This window comes from Perca fluviatilis, chromosome 16 (assembly GCF_010015445.1).
Source record: "Perca fluviatilis chromosome 16, GENO_Pfluv_1.0, whole genome shotgun sequence".
Taxonomy (NCBI): Eukaryota; Metazoa; Chordata; class Actinopteri; order Perciformes; family Percidae; genus Perca; species Perca fluviatilis.
Window position 1 is genome coordinate 23,206,898 of NC_053127.1, and position 20,898 is coordinate 23,227,795.

General features: G+C 39.5%; 1 long non-coding RNA gene across 1 annotated transcript in view; it reads right to left on the minus strand.

Annotated features, from left to right (window-relative positions):
• LOC120544733 overlaps positions 1–20,898 on the minus strand; it is a 69,811-nt gene that overhangs the window by 42,391 nt on the left and 6,522 nt on the right. Inside the window, exon 2 of the long non-coding RNA XR_005636546.1 lies at positions 9,898–9,950. This is a non-coding gene — a long non-coding RNA (uncharacterized LOC120544733). The remainder of the gene's footprint in view (positions 1–9,897; positions 9,951–20,898) is intronic.

A 20,898-nucleotide genomic window follows, 5' to 3' on the forward strand; every position in this document is an offset into this window, starting at 1 on the left:
ACTTATTTGGACCAGATCTTACTATAAGCACTTACATTACATTACACATAACTGGGTCAATCATGGCCTTCAAACATAAAACCTATGATGCATATGACAACTCAAATCATTAGTTTAAAAGGGGCGTCATCTGTCTGTCTCAGGACAAGGCCATCAATTTTAGCCTAGCAGGTGCCACCCATCCATCAATGATCCATCTATCCATCAATCCACCCATCTCAAAACAAGACAAGTGTCCCACAGTATCCATAGGGATAGAGATGGGAGGCCCAAGTTCTATACGAGTTAAGATTAGCTTAGTAATGTATCTAAATTAAAAGTGCTACTACTATTTACTTTAATGCATGCCTCAGAGACATTAAGGATAGTTCTTAAATGGAACTTTAAAATTAATCCATCACGTCCTCTGTTAATTGGTATAGTTTCTGCCAACATTTGATTTCATAAACCCATTAATCTGTCAAACTGTTTAACCCTTGTGTTGTCTTCCCATCGACCATTAACTTGTTGTCCTTGTGGGTCAAAATTAAAAACTTTTATTATTTTATTTGGCGTTTTTTTCCAAAATTTGTGACGATTTTTTGCAATGCTTTTGATGCTTTCTTAAAACGTTTTTGTCACTGTTGTTTATTCATGGTCAATAAACCTAATTCAAATGACATAGCCTAATTTTTGAGTTAGAAAAAAAACAGAAATTATGAATTTTTTGACTAATAGTTAAGATCAGAGGATGTTGAGTGGATCACAGATTGGTTTATGTCAAAGTTTAGCCAGGATGCGGTTTTAAAACCCTTTAAAATAAAATTTCAAATGCTAACATTTTTTTATAAATCACCCAAAATTCAATGAAATATAATCATTAATTTTACCTGTGAAGAACATACAACGTTCATCCATGTTAATTTTGGGCAATTTGGTTGAAAGAAATCCATATTTCTGATATAATAACTTTAAAAACAACAACAACAAATTTGACCCGAGGACAACACAAGGGTTAAAAGTACAACATTTAAAACAAAAGCCAGTGCAACTAGTGAATTACCAGGGCCTAATAAAAATACCTTCAAGATTAATTAGTCAAAAAATGTTTTATGCTCAACCTGAAGAGTTTCACAAATGGTTTTGAAGTAGTGAAACAATATCAGAATTCTGTATTTCAATACTCTTAAACTGTGCAGAAAGGAAATTATTTTGATGAATAGCATTCCACAAAATCCTTCAGTATCAAAGAATGACAATATCAACAGCCTCTGAATAACTATGAAGACAGCTTGATGTACTAAATCGACAGGAGCTGAGGCCTACTACAAAGCAAGGTTTGGCGGTAACTTCAACCCAGGGTTTTGTGTATCACGACGGTGGATCACTTGTTACCGGGTTAAATCGTTGTGGTAACTTATGCTGAACACCTAACCTGCCTGTTCGAGATTAGAGATCAACCGGTGTAAAAACACCGCCTACTGACCAATCAATACTCGATTGATAATGGCGTCACCGTTTGTAGAAGATCCGATGGAGCTCGGTGTGCAGAGAGAGAGAGGTGCGCTCAGAAAAGTTCAGACATTTAGAGACCGACAACATTTTTAACATTCCCTGATGGGTATGTATGTCAATATATCCCAAATAATAATTTGAAAAGATGCTTATCTTTAGAATATGTAAGTTTCTTGTTATTACTAACATTTTTTATGCTTAAAAGATTGGCATGGTTTTATTTCAGTTAGCCTAATAGCTGGTTTGATTTGCATTGAGAGATGATTTTATGGAAAGTACCCCATGCCAATCTCTAGGTATGGTGAAGGGTATGTGATGATGTGGGGCTATTTTAATTCCACAGGCCAAGGGAACTTTATCAGGATGCATAGTATCCTGGATCCATGAAATAACTGGCCTTTAAAAATAAAAATCTGCCTGCCTCTATGGGAATTTAACATAGGGGTGTCTATACTTATGCCCCCTGTATTTTAAGGAAGAACATTTATTTATTTACGATACATTATTCATTCACAAAGAAAATTGGTGTCCTTAAAGGTTGGATTTTTCCTATTTTTTTAATTAAGGCATTAAGATCAATTTCCAAAAGATGATTTTTTTATTCCTCTTTTTAGTCAACTTTAGCATGGGTTCATAAACTTATGAACAGCACTGTATACAGAAAATATATATATATATATATATATATATATATATATATATTTATTTATTATCCAATGGATAACAGAAATACTCTTACTCTTGATGATGACTGTGGTAATTTCACCTTGGAGTTCATCAATAAGGAAAAGTCAGTGTAGAGATTTTCCAGTGTGAGTCTGACTCTCTAGAAACTAAGGGTTGGAGATGGGCCTCCCCACTTTCGGGCCCCTTTCCTGTACATGCACACGGGTTGTTTAAGGACACAGTGAACCAGGCTACCCGATCTACGGAAGGGGCCAGGCAAGGGGAACAGTGACAGGACGGCCAAGTGGAAGAAACTCTCATGGAATCCTAGGAGCTCAAGCTGCTGGCTTAATGCTAGAGGGAGTACAGCACTGAAAGAGAGGGATGGGATTGGCTGATGTAAAAAGAGAGGGAGGAGCCCGTTCCCCAGGAGTGTTGGATAGATTTATGGACTCCGCCGGCAGCAAGAAGAAAAAAAAAAATAAAGGTGGTTGTGAGTGCGTTGAGTGCAAGTGTCTTCCAGTGTGACCACTTCTTCAAGTAGAGTTACAATAAAGATGAGGCACTATAGAGCACCTCTGTTATAACTCAGTCTGGAATTTGGGACATAACATTCAGAAAGACAAGGTTTTACTCAATGACTTAATAATAAACATATCATGTCATTTCAGACATGACAAAAAAAATCCAGATTTTGGACTGAAGCAGAGCAGGTTTGGGTTGGTCCAGTTTTAGATGACAGCCCATAACACCTGCATTCTTGGGCAAATGGGAACTGCCAAACAGACCTTCTCCCTTTGCCCCCTCCTGCCCCTATTCCAATTTCTCTCCCCTTGTTACCTTGTCTCCCCCTCTCCTGTGCTCCTCTCTTTCTGTTGCTCCCCTTTCTGTGTGAGTGTGTCTGGGTCCTGCTGGAGAGGCTTTGTCTGTGAACACTGGAGCCCGGACCGGCCCACGGGGGCCAGATCCATGAATACCCACACTGTGAGAGCCACTCTTTCTCTTTACACAACTTTCTCTACTGAAATGCCTGAGCAGTGAGGTAAGAAACACACGCGCGCGCCATCATGTGCACACCCACACCCACACATACAGTACGAGCGCACACACAGATTTCTCACTTTCTCTGACACACGCGCACACACGCGCACACACACACACACACGCACACACACACACACACACCGAGTGAGTCATGCGGTGATGAAAAGCCAGTGTTTTGTGTGTGAACCCTCTCACCCTGGACTCACATCCTGAGAGCCTTTCTCCTTCATCAGTCCCTGCCAAGCTCTCCCTCTAATTAAAGACCATTGGGTCCAATAGCATTGGCCCAGACCATGCCCCATCCTCAGCTCACAGAGGTCCTGAGCAGAGTAGAATCTATGTGGAATGTGAATGACTGTGGTGATTAACAACTTCTCAGGGTTTCTAATTCCCCAGTTAATGGTGTGCTTGGCTGCAAGACACATGCCAGCTTTACAGAGAGGCTGGCCTAATAGATAGGCTTCAGCTGAAGTGGGATAGTTTAGCATCTCAAGCATCTCAAAAGTTGTTTGGATTTGTTTATTTTTAAATTAACATTATTACTGTGCATAATGATTAAATCTCATTCTGGAAATGAAACAAAAATATTGATATTTGATGCTGTCAATTTCAATTTGACACTGTGCCTGCACCTGTACCTAATAATGACAAATAAGATGCAATATATTCAACTCAACAAGACTGTGTGCACTTTCAGTTATTGAAGCACAAGAAAACATTTTTTAGAGATGCAGGTCATTCAAAAGACTGCTCAGTTTGCTCCATTTGGCTATGTCCATTATTGCTGCAGGACCTCTGCAGGAGAATCAGACAACAAGCTAAGCATGTGAGCGAGAGGCCATTCCATCTGTGTGCAAAGTATGCTTTAACTGTGAATGAATTTGGATTGGTCTGTTCAAGTACTATTTTGGAGGGCATATTTGTGCCACAACTTGATATGCATAAAGATCTCAGTGACTCAACCAGAAAGCTTGTGCAACTGAGCCGCAAAAAATTAGGGGCAATTTGGGCAACTACCAAACATAATAATAATGAAACGAGGACAAAATAACATTGAATACTATAATTATCTATTATAGTTCCTATTAGGATGTTACAACACAGTATTATATGATTGCATTAAATCACACAATGAAAATGATAAAATAAACAAGCAAGACACGAAATCATGGTTACAGGTAAAAAGTCAAAGCAGAAACCAACTCTGCTGAGTGGTGAAACCAATCTAGAAGAGCATTATGCTGCATTTAAAAAAAATGGTCACACAATACTGCACCAAGAAAACTTCTTTGGAAATACAGAAAACAAAATTCAGTGACGAATAGTATCCACAAAATTTTAAATATTAATTATAATTAATATATATTGTCGCAACAGTAAATCCAGTGCCAATTTGCAGGGTCAGGATTGGGGGCCAATCCAGGAATTTGTTTTGGTATCGGCTATATAAAGTCAGATTTCTGATTCTGTTTCTCTGTGTAGTATGTATGTATGTATGTATGTATGTATGTATGTATGTATGTATGTATGTATGTATATATAGACTGAGATTAGGGGAAAAAATTGAGCAGGGCATCCCTAGTTTTACAGTCTTGACTGACAGGCCTCTCAGCCTCTCATAGTCAGTCGTGGAAGTTTACTCTTGCTTTTCACAGCAGGCTGCCTCCTCTCTGCCCACATTTGAATTGGCAAACCCAAAAACCTCCCTTTCAGAAATGTGTGTGAGTGATGCCACAGACACTGCATCCTTGTAGCCTCTGCAGTCTGCGGTCACGTCTTTCACCTCTAACAAGTTACATTTTTTAATTTTTGGACTCACTCTCTCACAATCACTCTCACAGCTACGTCATTGAGTTATTTTAATAAACAACTAGTGGAGCACTCTGGTTTGGAAAATGCCAAACATTGAGACATTACCACTGTTATACATGTTTGCTGTACAGGAGGAACAGGACAGCCAATGGTCTGAATCTATGAGATGGCAGTAATTAGTCTGAAAAAATGAGAGTCGGAGTAAATCGGTCTAGTACAACAAACAAGTGGCAATTAACTTTTGCAATTAGCCTTTCTCAGGCAATAACAGTTCACTGACTAAAAGCAAAAAAGCATGCAAGGATGTGACTTGAGCTACCGGCATCATGATAAATGAGATTCTAAATTATCCCTTACTGGCATTGTTTATTTAATGATTAATGGTATTTGCTTTTTGGCTTATAATTATAACAAATTTATAAATGTCTGAGCTTCTGATTCTTGATGAGGCGCAGTAAAGGTGTGTGTGTGTGTGTGTGTGTGTGTGTGTGTGTGTGTGTGAGCTAGTATGCAGAGAAACACATTAACAGAGTGACTGTGAAGGCGATTGGTCAACTTGAATAAGAGCCAAGATGGTGTCTGTATCTTCCTCTCTTTCCAACCAGCCACACTTGTGCGTGTTCCACCTGTGATTTAACGTAAGATAATCAGATATTTTGCTATCTGTCCCTGAACTGCGTTTTCTCTCCCTTACGGGGAAGATTGGTCTCTTTGATATTGCGGCTTCTCTCCTTTGTCTTTTCTCATTGAGATTTGTGGTAAGTAGTTGTTTTCTTTGGTGTGTGGGGAAATTGTGGAGTTTTACACCAGCCATCGTGCAATTCAGTAGTTAATTAGCATTTGTTTGATTTGATTTTATAATTGGTTTAACAAAGCAAAGGGGCAATTCTGTTTTGCAAAATTAGTCTACTTTAAGCCAAAGATTTGGAGATGTGAAAGTTTTTCGACTGGAAAAAAAAAAGAGAGAGACTGCCACTACTGCAAGCAGAGCAGGTTATTTTTACTAGGAGCACAGTAGACCCTAACTGAAGAGGGCACAGGCAGAAAATTTAGGGGCGCACACCTTAAACCGACCTGCAAAGCAATTGTTCACATTTTCCCCATTTTAACTGTATTACTGATAAATTCTTTGGTAATAAATACAGAAACTTCAATGTGCTGTTTTATTTTAGTTCACAGTCACATTTTAATTGAATGGTGCTCAAAAAATGCACATTCAGAAATGTAAACAAAATATTATTACTGTCAATGCACTGTATTATTGCCTCTACTACAGGCTCTCCCTCCCTAATTTCCTCTCTGTCTTTTTATGTTAACACTGAAATAACAATCATATCCAATCATATACAATATGTACATATACTAGAAATTCACCCTATTCTACTGGACTCATGTCCCTGCATGTATTCATTCATACCAAAGGAGCACTGTACTCTGTACACTGTACTCTTCCTCAACTGTGGGTCAGTAGTTCAGATGCATGACTCAACACTGTGTGTGCATATGTGTGTGTGTATGTGTGTATGTGTGTGCGCGCGTGTGTCTCTCTCTATAGAACAACTGCTTTTGTTTCAAAAGCAATAAATCAGATAACTTTGTTGGGATGATTCAGAATAGTGGAAAGCCATTATGAGCAAGCAAAAATTCCAAATTTTAGTAATCAAGTGTGTGTTTTTAAGGCACTACGGGATGTGCAGACACCACTGTGGTTTCCTGTACTATTGTGTCTGTCTGGTGACTCAGTTGCACTTTCACTTGTGGTGAGCACATGAATGGTCATTCAGCCACATTTCCATCACCAAAACTCAGCCTGAATCATTTCCTCAATACACACACACACACACACACACACACACACACACACACACACACACACACACACACACACACACACACACACAATAGCTGGGAGGAGGGTCTATGGTCTGCAGTGTTTCTCGTCAGCTCCAACACAAGTTGCATCTACCAATCACATTCCTGAAACCCTCATTACACACCAACCTGCATAATGACGCAGTCTACGATCAGACTCAGCCGCAGAGCAAGCAGTATCTAAAAAAAAAATCAAGAATCAATTGAATTTTTCCATCAGTACCTCAACACTGACATGGTGTCTTCATAAACTACTTGAAACAAAGAAAGGTAAAAAAAAATGATTAAAGTCATTACAGTAATCAGAGCATTCACTGAACTGTAATGCTGCCTTTAGGAAAAATACGTAATTTTAGCTACATCATAATTCAGTTCAAGTCAGTAATAAAACATAGTTAAATACAATTCAGGATTATCATACCAACCAAAACCTGAGACAATATTTAGTTTTACATCCTAATAATGACATCATTTTAAAGGATCTCCCAGCTCTATAGGCAGTGCGTTTCAGTTAGCCTTGTTCCACACCTCTGAATCGCTGCCCACATCTCCAATCATTTCAGTGACTCAAATAGTTAGATGAAATGTAATTGTTTGATTATCAGGCTATGTTTCAGTAACCTCTCAGTTTAACTTTTGTGAGAGAAAATATGTGGCTGGTTTTCTTCTTTGTCTCTTTCAGGTCCTTGTGAGTTGAGGTGGTGTGACAGGAATTCAGACACATTCCTGTCATGCCAGTAAAAAACAGAAAGAATCTCCGTTATGTAGCTGCCATCCCAGTGGCGGTTTGAACAACACTTAGAATAAAATAATAACATAATATTACTGCATTAAATCATGACAGAAAGTACAGCATCATGATGCACATGTCAAAGGCTGAAGATCATTTACCAACTAATGCTACTTAAAATATTTTTCTGGATGGTTCGGACTTTTGGACCAATTATAGGAAATTCTGGCAGGCTATCGTCGGAACGGGAAAGAAGGAAAAACAATGCAACAAAACGAGCTGCATTAGCACATTAAGACAGAACTGCCACGCTGTGTCAGACAAGGTAATAGGCTTTTTCTCTGCTGTAACTGACTTGACAGACACTGAAACTGACAAGATCCACCCCAAGTTTATACTTTGAGGATTTTGAGAAGAAAAAATACAAAAAAGGCTAAGTTTGGAGTGCAGTACAGTAACAACAAGGCTCTCCACATATTTTAGGCCACAAGAACATGTCCTTAATGGGATATATGGAGGTTTATGGCTTCAATGTATAGCAGGAAGACATCTACCCCCTTTCACAATACCCCGACAAAACTCTAATCTTCCTCTCCTCAATGAAAGGCAGTAATTGCTGTAACATTGCCTTTGTATGAATTAATGGGCTGTCATACATATATACTATGCTCAGACATCATGGTAAGCTGAGGGGCAATCCAAAGATTGGAAAGGAGACAGAAATTAGAAAGTGAACGAGGGATAAAATACCTGGTATTCAGACAGAGACTAAAAATCCCCTCTCGTAGTTGTCTTCCTCCGTCTTTTCTCAACAGGGAACATAAGAATATGTATTTAAATGCAACAGAGTCCACCATCCCATTAGCTAATGTTGTCAAGAATAACACTGTACAAGATCGGGAGGTGGTAGGTCAAATGTTCCTGATTACATGCCTAATTGTACTTACAGTGTGCAGTTTCTATAGATATAGTATGGAAGACAGAATGTAGACTTTGAACATCTGCATGTCTCAAATTCAAAATATGGTATCAACCATGAATAACTATCAGACATAGTAATCAAAATGATATGCATTAGTTGATAACAGCATAACATGGTTTCACATGGTTATTATATTGTAATATTATCATACAGAATGCTGTGATTTGTGCTGACGTACAGCACAGCAAAAATGCACCCTTTGAATAAATTCTCACTGTATTTACCCTTTTCTTTTTTCTTTTTTTACTACTGCTGTTTTCTTTGCTGCAGTGCACTGTGATTGGTTGAAAACTTGTGTCAAGTCACTTGAGTACTGTGAGGATAAGCCATTGGCTGGTGCTCCAACCCCACTCCACCCCCGCCAACCACCCACCTTCCAGAGCCGTGGCGTAGATGAGTGGGCTAGCAGATGTGTGCATCAGGTGGGGCTGCACTCCTAAAGAGGTGGAGGAGGCACTCGGGGCCACCCCAGGTAACAGAGCACCAGCAGGGGCTGCTTTTCACTACCCTTATTTTTATTCACAGAGGGACGAGTGCAGGGATGCAGTGGAGGGATAATCCACCTGTGCTTAGTTTTTGCAGTGCTGTACTTACCCAGAGTGGTAAATTCAACTTTATCACGTTAATTCATCCCAGCAAGTAGCATAAAAATGGTAAAATTAGGTCACTCTAGGATAAAGTATTTTAAGGAAAAAAAGGATTTCTACACAAAGCTGGTCATTTGGGCTTACGTTGAGGGTCATTTGCCTTATGATGATCTTGATTAGAGGTCGTACCACTCCATGATAGGACAAGAGACATGTTACCTTTAATCTATCATTCAGTCATATCAGTCAAAGTCATGGCCTCTCTCAAGTCTCATTAAACCTTTGCTGACTATACAGACTCACTGACATGCTCCAAGCTCACTTTTGGGCAGCACATCAAAGCTCAACAGTATTGGCGAATCTGGCTGGCATCACAAAAAGACCTTACAATGACACTGTGGTATAAAAAAAATTAGGTCAAGCCAGTGCTGTGATTCACTTCATGTGGTCGTTTGCCATAAACCATTGACACACCACACAGACAAAACAAAAACACAGATTCACACTCACATACTGTAGTACTAAGGTGAAGTGGCCATCGACGATCTGTCGCTTTGACACATCACACCAAACTTGGCAGATAAGAATGGTGAAATGAGAGTGTGGATTATTTTGTGGTGTTATTGCTGGTATTGTATAGTGTGTAGAGCACACAGCACTGGGTGTGACCTCCACCTGCAGGCCAGCCCAGGAAGTGAGACTCAACTTACCGGTGGGAACAAGGTTTCTGCTTTCTATGCACTATAGAAGGTCATACAGCCACCTACGGATGAGAAAAACAAGGATCAATAGATAATTTGCTCCAAGTGTACAGACTGAACTGGGAATGTATTGTATGTGCTCTGCTCCCCTCACTTGGATTAGCCTTCAAAAAGACTTGAAAATAAAAGAATGTGTCTCTCTGCCTGATTCTAAAGCTCTTATAAGTACAATGGTAAATTAATCAGTTGGTACTTGTCATTGTGTGTGAATAGGTATTTTAATATTTCAACATGTTAATGTATTTCTTCTGTTTTCTTGGGGTTATTGTTGCCTGTAACGTTTATGCTGCTCTCTTGGCCAGGTCTCCCTTGTAAAAGAGATTGTTGATCTCACAGGTTTTACTTGGTTAAATAAAAAAAAATAAAAAAGTACAGCAAGTAGCAGTCCAAAACATTGCCGAACAACAATTCTGTAATGTCTGACAGATTTTCGTTTTTGTACTCCACATATTTCAGTGCTGATATGAGTCTAAAATATTAATCAGAGCAAGAGTGACTGTTTTGCAGATTGAGGTCAGGATTTGGCTTGGTAGGTTATGTAACCTGGTATAAGGGCCAGAATAATAGTAATACATACAACATTGCAGTTGAAACGGGAGTCACAGTGGTGTAAGGCAGGCTGATGCAGACTGCGGCAGTGTCTGTGTTTTCAGGCTGTGGCTCTGTGCTCATAACAGACAGACATGCCCAAGAGAGTAGTTTAAGTCTTTTCCTTCTTGCCTCGTTTCATTTCTCCTACCCCATCAATTTGTGTTCTCCCCTTATCTCACCCACACTCTGCTATTCTATTTCTTACATTTGGTTTCCTCCAATTCCCTGATATCGCCACATTGCCACACTTTGATGCTTCCACTTCCCCATTTAGTCTGTCTGTGACATATTGCCAGACAACCAGACAGACAAATCATATATGTGTGTGTGTGTGTGTGTGTGTGTATATATATATACACACACACACACACACACACACACACACACACACACACATTTTATATATATATATATATATATATATATATATATATATATATATATATATATATAGATAGATAGTCTCAGTTCATCTCTTTATCTACAATCTCATTAGGGTCTTGTCAATCTGTCATTGCCACTTCTGTTTTTTTCCCTCTCTTGCTCTAGATGGGTGGGATATCCGCATTGGTTGCTATGGCACCAGACAGCTCCTTGTTTCCTCAGACAACGGCTAACTGTGATTGTGTGTCTGTGTGCATGTGTATCTGTGCATGTGTATGTGTATCTACATGTCTAACTGTGTGCACAAGCAATGCAATGGGTAAGGCCCCTTGTGTGAGGAGGTGCCACTAAGTGAGAATCATCAGTGTCTGGTTTAATTGGTTTTTCTGCAATCAATCACTGTGTTTACATGCACATAATATTCAGGTTTTTGCCCTTATTCTGAAAAAGACGATATTCTGACTAAGCTGTTTACATGGCTAATGAAAGTGAATATTCCACTAATATTCCCGTTTACATGTAGCCTTGTAAAAAGTCAAATTTCAAAGTTTATCAGCGGTGGCGGACTTGTTGGACTGTGCGAACACAGCCTCCCTCTTTCGTTCCTTCAACCAGCTTCTTGAAAAGGTCGGCTTAGCGATGTGTGCGCATATCCAAAAACCTGTTGATATCCAAGTCATAGATGATGTTTAAAAGTAGCTGTGTTTCTCCTTCTTATCGGGTCTGCAGCCTTGCAAACTGTTTGGTGGTTGGTTTGTGTACAGCAACCATAGCAACGCACAGAGCTGACCATAAGCCTATGGTAAAAACCCCGAATGAGACGCATATTCTCAATGTCCAAAGAATGCCTCTAAACCCTGAATAATACTGGATTATCCCACATCTTAATCAGAAAATGCTACATTCGGAAAAAGGCCTTATTCGTAATATCCAACTGGAATATTGTCATATTCAGAATAATAGTGGAATATTGGTGTGCATGTAAAAAATCCACTTAAGATTCATAATCCATGACAGGTGAGCAGCTGCAACTCAACTTCATGTTAGGTTTTAAATCCACCTGATGACTTACTTGATTTATTCATGAGATGTGAATGGGGTTAAGGTAAGGTAAAGGTACTTTATTGTCACATACATGTAGCAAAATTCATTCTCTGCATTTAACCCATCCCTCAAGGGAGCAGTGGGCAGCCATTTACAGCGCCCGGGACCAACTCCAGATCTGAGCCAGTGCCTTAACTCCACACAGAAAGGCCCTGAACGACCTGGATTTGAACCCAGAACCTTCTTGCTGTGAGGCCACAGTGCTAACCATTGGGGCACCATGTTGGCCAGTTACAGCTGGCATGCAACTATTTGAGAAGTAAATTGAATTTATATCAATTCTAGATTTCTGTGCTGTTTCTTTGTGTAAAATGTGAGTCCGTTTGACTTCAGAAACCCAAATCTTAGGGCATCCATCCCTTTTGACCTGCCCTTTCTCCACTATGTGCTTCTCCAGCAGAGGGCAGTGTCTGCTTGACACTATACTGTGCCTCTCCCAAGCTACATCCACTGAATGTTTATTCTAAGCAGTGACAGAGCTTGACTTTTCAGAAAACATGTATTGACCTTGCCCTTTTTTTGATAAAAATAGCTTAAACACTTGTGGTTTTATTTTCCACACAAAATCAAGCTCAGTACATAGGCACACCCAGAGGTTAGCAAATATCAACTACTGACTGACAAGAGAAAACAATGAGTAAAAGTAAAGGGGCTTCTTAGTGCCAGACATAAGCTTTTTTCACCATAGACTGACATTCAGTGTTTTCTAAAAACCTAAAATATCTAAAGCTTACAAAATACAATTTTCAACTACCATTCGCATAAGTCTTTTCCCAACAAGATGAAATGAATGAGGAGGGCTAAGTACATGTTGAATTGCAAGAGATCTTGAAGCTGTCGGAACTACAAGAACTTACTGCTCTGACAGCTGGGGTGGTAAAGAAAGGGAACTTGAGTACTTGTCTGTCTTTTGTGTGTGTGTGTGTGTGTGTGTGTGTGTGTGTGTATGTGTGTGTGTGTGTGTTTAACTATATTCGTTGGGTCCAAAAACTGGGAGACCAGTATATTGTGGGGTCCTGACAGCTTTGTGGGGCCAAAATGCTGGACCCCACAAGTTTAAAGGGCTGTTTGAGGGTTAAGACTTGGTTTTAGGATTAGGGATATAATTAGGTTATAGTTAGGGTGAGGGTAAGGGTTAAGGTTAGGCATTTAGTTGTGATGGTTAAGGTTAGGGTAAGAGGCTAGGGAATGCATTATGTCAATGACGGGTCCCCACAAAGATAGTGTCACAAACCTGTGTGTGTGTGTGTGTGTGTGTGTGTGTGTGTTTGTGTGTGTGTGTCCGTTCATGTTTGTGTATGTGCATGTATGTGAAGAGGCTGTGGTGTTGGGTGAAAGAGGTGTGTTTTTTTCCACCCTGTGGGGCCTCAGGCTGGGGTAGGGCGAGGCGGAGCTTTGGGGAGGCGCAGCATGGGGCGGGCTGTTTCAGCTGAACTCAGTGCACTGTAACAGCACTCGGGGCGTGAGGTCACAGAGTCCAGCATTCCTCTAGAGCGCTGTCTGTTTACACGACTGCCGCTGTGCAGGGGGGAGGTGGCAGCTCTGCATAACTACACCATGAGATAACAGTCATTGCTTGTATTAATGCTCATCATCTACCAAGGAGATAAGAACCCTTTATTCATTGTTTCAAATGTTGAAAAGTGTTCAGGCTTTTTACTCCATTTAAACCTACATTCTTCCCAACAGACACTACGGCATCGCGGTAGACTAAAACTTAGAAACAGTATTTTTGCCTCCACATACTGTATATACAGTCAACTCTTTTCTTTATCCATTAATATAGGCATAGTAATATACTATATGCTTCCTCCTTTTCCCTTTGTGTTTAACATGCACAGATAGTGCGGAAACACGACTGTATGAACTCTATACAGTATAACCTAAACATAGCTGACAGTACCTGTAATGCAAACAGAGTGTGCCTCTCCTTTCAGTTGAACCCTTGTCAATATGTGCAATAGTAGACAAACTGTTATTGTAATAAGCCAAATGTAACTTTTAACGCCATTCTGGTATTTTACTTAAATGTGTAAAGATGCTTTGAAAAATAGTGCTTATACTCAAGTATAATATGAAGCGTAAACATTTTGATTTAGTTGACTGTTAATAGACTAATTCACATCTTTGTCATAGTGAGATCATATTCAGACACCAAATTATGCATATTGTGTATATGAATTTGATATTTCACTGTGCATGTACTGCACCACAGTCTGTGTACACACTAATTCCAGCTCCAACGAAGCAACCAAAGTCAAAAGCATTCCTGAGCAGGACAGAGGGGCCAGACCAGAGCTGAGATTATCTGTGTTGACTAAAAAGGACCAGTACAACCTCCTCTCAAGTGGCCAAGCTCATCAGGTTATTTATGCAGGAAAAGCTTGGACTTGGCTGAGCTGAGATGCTGCTGGCCTCTCTGCAGGGCTAATCTGTCTGAACTTTGACTGTAGGTCCTCTGTGCTGCTGCTCTCACATCCCAGAGCCTAGAATCCAGCTGGTCAGCTCCAGGGGAGCACAACAGAGATGGGGAGTGACACCCAAGCCCAAGAGAGACAGTGCTCTGACTGTACTGTGGACTAGGGAGGGGGGTATGGCTGTCAAAGGCTCCATTGTTTGACAGGCCAGCATGGTTTCATGTGCAGCGCATGATTCTCGCTGCGGGTCTGAACTATAGCCCAGTCTGACCTAAACTGTCCGGGAGGATGTAGCTGTGGCCTCCCTGGGCAGGTTAAAGTGTAACCGTGTACGTGTTTTCTCAGGAAAGTGTTTATCTAGAGGACCAACACGGAGGCCCTTTTGTTTAACTAAGTAGTGAGGCTCGCCCTAAAAGTAAAGCTCTCTGAAACATACAGGAACCAGGTGGCCCTTCTCTGTTCGATTTACTGCTAGGTACAGTTTGCATGAGCATGTCTGTGCTCGTATGTTTGTTTACATGTTGGGAAAAAATGCAGATACAGACAAAAATTACAAAATGAGCTGAGATTCTTTCTTCCAGCACAATGCAAACAGCACAATAAAAATGCACACAAACTCAGAAAAAGAGAGGCACCTATCTCTGTGGAGAGTGAAACAGCTGCAGCCAATTAACTGCAAATAGTGCAAGGTAGATGATCAGGCACACTGTGGCACTGTTAAAGGTAAATTCTGGTATTTTTGTGTCTTGTTCTTAAAATTGTGGCAATGTGGCAAACAACTTTTCACTTGCTAACGCCATTGTAGAGATTCAGCAAACGGACTCTGGCAAAACAACTTAACGGAGACATATTATGCTCATTTTCAGGTTCACACGGGTATTTGGGGTTTCTACTAGAATATGTTTACATGCTTTAATGTTCAAAAACACATTCTTTTTCTCATAGTGTTTGTCTGAATATACCTGTATTCATTCTGTCTCAAAGCTTTGTTTTAGCGCCTGTCTCTTTAAGCCCCCTTCCCAAAGAGCCCAGTCTGCTCATAATCGCTTGTGAGAAAAATATGGCGCACCTTAGCTAAGGTAGTTCTCAAGCCGTGGTTGGAGATACTCAGGTGGGGGGGGGGGCGGTATATTCTAATGAGCCTGCATGTGCCATAGAAAGGGGAGCCACATCTGAATGGCTTGCTGAATCACATGTCTTCTGATCTAGGTAGCCCACAAAACACTGACTTATTTCACAGTTGGTGGGTTGGTAGGCACTCCAGATTTTTTATTTTTATCTCAGCATATTCAAGAAAATTAGGTGCTATGGCTGGTTAACCAGTGGACTATTACAAGGATGATCATAAGTATCTTAACCTTCATGGCCAGTCATAATTATACACAAGTGAAGAGCTTAGTTAAAATGAAAGAGGAAAGACAAAAAATGGAGGCAGAGAGAAAAAGGCGGGACCGAAAGAGAGGACTGAATGAATATCTGTCCTGAATGCTTATTTCAGAATGTTTGCTTGCTGATGTTTAGCAGGTGTAATGTTTACAATCTTCACAATCTTACTTTAGCATGCTAACATTAATGTTAAAATTAATTCTAATTAGCTCCAAACACAAGTATCGCTAAGGCTGATGGGTATTTGGTCATAAAACAAAGTATTGGACAAAGTGACTTTTAAGCGGATGATGGCACTAGATGAAAAGTTATAGGATCGCTAAAGTTATTATATTCATCCTGAGGAAGAAATGTCAAAAAGTAACTTCATGTACCAAATTTAAAGCTATAGTGTGTGGTTTCTGTCTCCCCCATGAGGAATTCTAAGTAATGACAACAATCTGTTATCGCATCCACATGACACAAGCCTTCCGTAATCGCGCACCACCCCCACCCCTCCTCCAGACAGTTGTTTGTAACCAAGGAGGACACAGAAGTTGAATTAAAACATGATGGATTCTTTAGAAGAGGTAATTATCTTCACTTGACTTGCAAAAGTCATGAGAAATACAGAGAGAGTTTTCTGGAGCTAATAGGCTTAATTAGCTTTGTATGCACTCGTTTCGCTATGGCTTGAATGTAACAGCCATAACCTTTTTCATTAATATAAAAAGGTACGCACTAAAGCTTTAATGCCAATCCATCCAATATTTATTGAGATATTTCACTAATAACGAAAAAATGTCAACCTCATGGTGGCGCTAGACAGTAATTCCACTCCTAACAAAACATGGCAATGGCTTGTTAACTACAGTTCCCGGCACAAATATGTTTGCTTTGTCTCTCCATGCCCCTGCCAGGGATTAGCATGCCAACTGCCGTCAATCAAAGAAACACAATGACCCACCCCTCCAGGAGGAACAATCAGGAGAGGAAACTTACCATAATTTTTGACAGTAGAAGGTAATGACTACATGTGACTTCAGTTGGACTGAAATTTTTATTTATTTTTAGGGCTGTCAAACGATTATTATTTTTTAATTGCGATTAATCGCTGAATTTCTATAGTTAATCGCGATTAATCGCATGTTTTATCATATGATTAAAATTCTATTATTTTGCATTTCAGAACTGTTTTTAAGTAAATATTAACAATGGAAAGCAATTCTTACCAGTGTATCTTGATTGGGAATCAAATGAATACAAGGAAAGTTACTTTATGAACTTGACTTTAAGATTTGTATTTGTTTATTATTTATTTACTGTAAACAAAATAAAAATGTGTGAATCTGTCAATATTGCACAATTTCTACAAGTACCTAACTAAAAAACTCAAAATCCCTATCCTTACCAGTAGGGTTAGGTATCGTTTGGGTTTTTCCCGATACCGGTGCGAAAGCGATACTTTTAAAACGGTGCTGGTGCCTAAACGGTGCCTGAACCGGTACTTTTTAATAAAGTTAAAAAATAAAAAGAAGAAAAAAAAGAAGGGTACTAAACAACAGTCGGCAACTTGTTTATTGCTAAGGCCAAAATTAAATATTTAATAATAATGTAATAACTATAACTTATAAGAATATTAACGACAAAAACAACCACCAGATGGGAAAAGGGTATTTTACAATAACTTTGAATGCACCACGAGGCTACCTCTTTTAAGTGAATGCACTGTCTGTGTTTAATTCGACAACGGTAGCTGCTGCGCTGCAGAGCAGACTGTTACATCCCGGTGTTGGAATCCTCTACATGAAATACAGTCACACTTTAAACTGTTTAACGTTAGCTGTCAGCATTTTAACTGTGTTTAATCCAGCTGCTAGCTAAAGGTAAACTAACGTTACCTGCTGTCAGGTGTAGTGTAAAGTCAGGCACCGAAATGAGGCACTGAAATTTTTGCCCTATTGGCACCGCATTTCGGTACCCAACCCTACTTGCCAGAGTCAATATAGTGTGCAGTAACTTTTAATAATAATTTAGATTACTCACTGACGTCCAGTGATCACCGGTTAATGAGACAGCGTTTGCATTTTGCAGCAGTTCCAGTTGGGCTGCTTTCTCTGTGGAGTACAGGCTGCGTGTGCGTGGGGCTGCTGTCCCGACGCGAAGCCGAGTGAAGTGTAAAATAAATTAATAAATGGCGATTAAAAAAAATGTACGCGTTATGCTCGGCCCTTAATCGCATCGTTAATGCTGACAGCCCTATTTATTTTTATTTAGCAGCACCAAAAGCAACTTTTAAGTGTACTGTAAACCCGCTGTGTTTTAATGTGCTGGGTAATGTCATTTTTCCCGCCGTGCCCTACATTAAAATCAATGCAAAAAACACACCTTACAAAAAGCGTGGAGGTTGTCGATATGACTAGGTAAGATGCAATGTAAATTGTTGCACCCAACACTATTGAAATTGACAGCTATATTTCGATTTCTTTGCAGGAACACCGCCTTCACCTGCCTTTTTTATCAGCTCGCTTTCAGGTCTGAACTTTCCGCAAAGCTTGTGCAGAGATCAACTACGCAACTGGGTTGTATGGTGTGTGGATTGTGTGAATAGGATGCATTTCATACAAGATCTGGCAACTGGTCAACATTAGACAAACCCGGGAGGGGTCCGGGACATAGGGCTAAAAAAATGGGAGAAACCCGGGAAACGGGAGTGTTGGCAGGTATGGTGTTGGCTGCCTTGTGGCAGCTTTACACCTTTACGTTTACATTCAGATATAATGTTATTACATAGTGTTACGACGTATCACCATCACAACAAATAAGCTGACAAGTAACAATACTCTTCATCCTTTTAAACTTCATATTGTTTCTTTTGAGCAGTAACTATCTAACTACAATTTTAAGAAATTAAGAATTTAAGAGCAAATCAGGCAGTATCCATGGGTGCTTTCCAAAATAAGGAAAAAAACTTTAGAAATGTACACTTCTGTCTTTTTGCCTTTCTAAGAAAATGCACAGTCAGCAAGTATACTGGACCAACATACTGGAAACTGATATAATGGCTTTTCTCTGGACCAAGGGTCTGTATTTTCCACTCATAATGCTGATTCAGCCTACGATGCAGAGGCTTACTATGAGGAATGGATAGCAGGATAGAAAAAGAGGATATTGTGCACTGTTGGCAGTAAGGGAAAAGGGCAAGAGGAAAAGACCATTTCATAACCTAGAGAATTTAAATGACATTAATTTCATAAAGATTAATTTCAAAGAACAGTATACTTTAAAGAGGTTATACAACATTTGAACTTACTCCAGGTGACTGATAACTGACTGTTACTTTAGGCCATGATAAGTTAGCCGACGGTCCCACAATGCCATGGTTTTTAACAACAATGACTGTCCCATTGTATGTGTACTGTATCTACATCACAAAGGACTCAGCTATCTTGCATAGTTTTGGGAAACTGTAAGAGGAATGTCAATCAGGGCAATGTTTTGGTAAAAGATGTTCTGTGCTTTCTTTGTCTGTTGTCCGATCATCGTCAATCTCTGTCTGTCCTTGTGTGCTGAAGTCTTGCCCGTTTCCCTGTGTTCCCTTATTTTTGTGTTGGAGTTTAGTAACCTATTATCAGATTGCCTTTTTGTTTGCAAGCCATTTTCATTTTATAAACCTTCTAAATCTTCCACTGCCCCATCTGTATTTTGGGTCCAAGCCTGCAATTTCAAGTTGTGACACTGTTTTTTTTTTTCTTAGGAAAAGTAGAGTTTCCCACACTTAGTTTTCCCAATTGCAATTATGCAAACCATTTATTTTTCTCAACAATCCTATTCAACAAATTTAAAACAAACATATCCAAAAACTACTTATACTACAAGTATATACTTATATTTTCCTGAGTAGAACCTGGTTTAACAAAGATGCTGCACACTGCAAACCTCTTTTGATTTACGCAGGCAAACCTTATTGCAAATTTGATTATCCACATTGTTTGAATGCAGAGCTTCATCCTGTATGTGTCTGTGTTGGTTAAACCTGTGAGTTTGAGAAGCTTAAGGGCAAAGTGGCGGTTGGGAATGTGAACGAGTTGCACACTGCACGTTGTTATTGGTTGGGGGTCATAAGTGATGATCGAGAGGGATCATTTGTTTCTATATTATCATTTTTTAGGATAATACTGCATGTTATATCTTTAAGTAAGATTATTCTGCCATCTTAATTTAAATTTTTATTAACTTGACTCTGTTTTACAGTTACCACAACAGTTGAGGTTAGTGTTGTCAGTCCAAGTGAAAAGCACACAGAAGATATGAGTGATTTTTGTGGCTGAAGGGATAATTAAATGCAGCCATCCCTAAGGGATGAAGGAGAGCAACAGGAAATGCAGGGTTACTCAGAACCCAGTGTTTGCTTTCTATCCTCACATAGTCATCCCTCATGCACTGATATAAGTATATTGGCATAAATTAGCTTATTGCAGATATATCGTATTAGTGTATGTCAGCCAACAGGTAACAAGAAATTGCAGTGCAGACATGCCAGATAGGTTTGATTACACTGTCTGTCCCCAATAGTGGACTGACAAGCTTATTTTTCAACTGTAAACTGTCCTGCTCAGTACATATCTTGGTCTCTATCAATATCTGCCTAAAAAAATCTAGTATTGATGGAGCTTTAATACAGTACACACAACCATAATATATGATCATCCAAAACGTTCGAAAACATACATTTCTACACTAGATAACATGTAAAAATTACACAAACACCAAATTAAATGATTCCCTGTGAAGTGACAAAGTGCTGATGTGACTGACCTGATGTAAATCCAGGGCCCAATCTTAAACTCTATGCTCATTATTTTGCATTTGCTAAACCCTAAAATCATAGGCAACAACTTCCAATTAGAGAAAATCCAAAATAGACACAAAGCTGGTTTACCATCTAGTAAGCTGAGGAGGCAACTTTGTCAGGAGAGAGGGCAGAAAAACAAAACTATTAGTAAAGCTAAAATGCCAGTGAATCTTTGAATTGCATCAACCACTGACATGAAAAGGGACTCAAAAGGGATGTCCATGTTGCTATGTT